Source organism: Oncorhynchus mykiss, chromosome 10, assembly GCF_013265735.2.
Source record: "Oncorhynchus mykiss isolate Arlee chromosome 10, USDA_OmykA_1.1, whole genome shotgun sequence".
NCBI classification, from domain to species: domain Eukaryota; kingdom Metazoa; phylum Chordata; class Actinopteri; order Salmoniformes; family Salmonidae; genus Oncorhynchus; species Oncorhynchus mykiss.
The window spans coordinates 87094265-87096764 of NC_048574.1; the positions used below are offsets into that span (position 1 = coordinate 87094265).

The 2500-nt window shown below is 45.4% G+C and overlaps 1 protein-coding gene across 1 annotated transcript in view; it reads left to right on the forward strand.

The window, feature by feature from the left end:
• Positions 1 to 2500, forward strand: part of LOC110516832 (WD repeat-containing protein 19-like) — a 71898-nt gene that overhangs the window by 36513 nt on the left and 32885 nt on the right. The window lies entirely within an intron of this gene.

Sequence of the window (2500 nt, forward strand, 5' to 3'; positions counted from 1 at the left end):
GGTTGAGCTAACGTAGGCTAATGCGATTAGCATGAGGTTGTAAGTAACAAGAACATTTCCCAGGACATAGACATATCTGATATGGGCAGAAAGCTTAAATTATTGTTTATCTAACTGCGCTGTCCAATTTCCAGTAGATATTACAGTGAAATAATACCATGCTATTGTTTGAGAGTGCACAGTTATGAACTTGAAAATGTATCAATAAACCAATTAGGCACATTTGGTATTGATACAGAATTTTGAACAGAAATGCAATGGTTCATTGGATCAGTCTAAAACTTTTCACATACACTGCTTCCATCTAGTGGCCAAAATCTAAATTGCACCTGGACTGGAATAATACATGATGGCCTTTCTCTTGCATTTCAACGATGATGGTACAAACAACAACAACAAATAATGTTTATTTCTTTGTATTATCTTTCACAAGATCTAATGTGTTATAATCTCCTACATTAATTTTACATTTCCACAAACTTCAAAGTGTTTCCTTTTCAAATGGTATCAATAATATGCAGATGCTTGATTCAGGTCCTGAGCTACAGACAGTCAGATGCTTGATTCAGGTCCTGAGCTACAGACAGTCAGATCCTTGATTCAGGTCCTGAGCTACAGACAGACAGATCCTTGATTCAGGTCCTGAGCTACAGACAGTCAGATCCTTGATTCAGGTCCTGAGCTACAGACAGACAGATCCTTGATTCAGGTCCTGAGCTACAGACAGTCAGATCCTTGATTCAGGTCCTGAGCTACAGACAGACAGATCCTTGATTCAGGTCCTGAGCTACAGACAGTCAGATGCTTGATTCAGGTCCTGAGCTACAGACAGTCAGATGCTTGATTCAGGTCCTGAGCTACAGACAGTCAGATGCTTGATTCAGGTCCTGAGCTACAGACAGTCAGATCCTTGATTCAGGTCCTGAGCTACAGACAGTCAGATGCTTGATTCAGGTCCTGAGCTACAGACAGTCAGATGCTTGATTCAGGTCCTGAGCTACAGACAGTCAGATGCTTGATTCAGGTCCTGAGCTACAGACAGTCAGATCCTTGATTCAGGTCCTGAGCTACAGACAGTCAGATGCTTGATTCAGGTCCTGAGCTACAGACAGTCAGATGCTTGATTCAGGTCCTGAGCTACAGACAGTCAGATGCTTGATTCAGGTCCTGAGCTACAGACAGTCAGATGCTTGATTCAGGTCCTGAGCTACAGACAGTCAGATGCTTGATTCAGGTCCTGAGCTACAGACAGTCAGATCCTTGATTCAGGTCCTGAGCTACAGACAGTCAGATGCTTGATTCAGGTCCTGAGCTACAGACAGCCAGATGCTTGATTCAGGTCCTGAGCTACAGACAGTCAGATCCTTGATTCAGGTTCTGAGCTACAGACAGTCAGTCAGATGCTTGATTCAGGTCCTGAGCTACAGACAGTCAGATGCTTGATTCAGGTCCTGAGCTACAGACACGATGCTTGATTCAGGTCCTGAGCTACAGACAGTCAGTCAGATGCTTGATTCAGGTCCTGAGCTACAGACACGATGCTTGATTCAGGTCCTGAGCTACAGACAGTCAGATGCTTGATTCAGGTCCTGAGCTACAGACAGTCAGATCCTTGATTCAGGTCCTGAGCTACAGACAGACAGATGCTTGATTCAGGTCCTGAGCTACAGACAGTCAGATGCTTGATTCAGGTCCTGAGCTACAGACAGTCAGATGCTTGATTCTGGTCCTGAGCTACAGACAGTCAGATGCTTGATTCAGGTCCTGAGCTACAGACAGTCAGATGCTTGATTCAGGTCCTGAGCTACAGACAGTCAGATGCTTGATTCAGGTCCTGAGCTACAGACAGTCAGATGCTTGATTCAGGTCCTGAGCTACAGACAGACAGATGCTTGATTCAGGTCCTGAGCTACAGACAGTCAGATGCTTGATTCAGGTCCTGAGCTACAGACAGTCAGATGCTTGATTCAGGTCCTGAGCTACAGACAGTCAGATGCTTGATTCAGGTCCTGAGTTACAGACAGACAGATGCTTGATTCAGGTCCTGAGCTACAGACAGTCAGATGCTTGATTCAGGTCCTGAGCTACAGACAGACAGATGCTTGATTCAGGTCCTGAGCTACAGACAGACAGATGCTTGATTCAGGTCCTGAGCTACAGACAGTCAGATGCTTGATTCAGGTCCTGAGCTACAGACAGTCAGATCCTTGATTCAGGTCCTGAGCTACAGACAGACAGATGCTTGATTCAGGTCCTGAGCTACAGACAGTCAGATGCTTGATTCAGGTCCTGAGCTACAGACAGTCAGATGCTTGATTCAGGTCCTGAGCTACAGACAGTCAGATCCTTGATACAGGTCCTGAGCTACAGACAGTCAGATCCTTGATTCAGGTCCTGAGCTACAGACAGTCAGATGCTTGATTCAGGTCCTGAGCTACAGACAGTCAGATGCTTGATTCAGGTCCTGAGCTACAGACAGTCAGATGCTTGATTCAGGTCC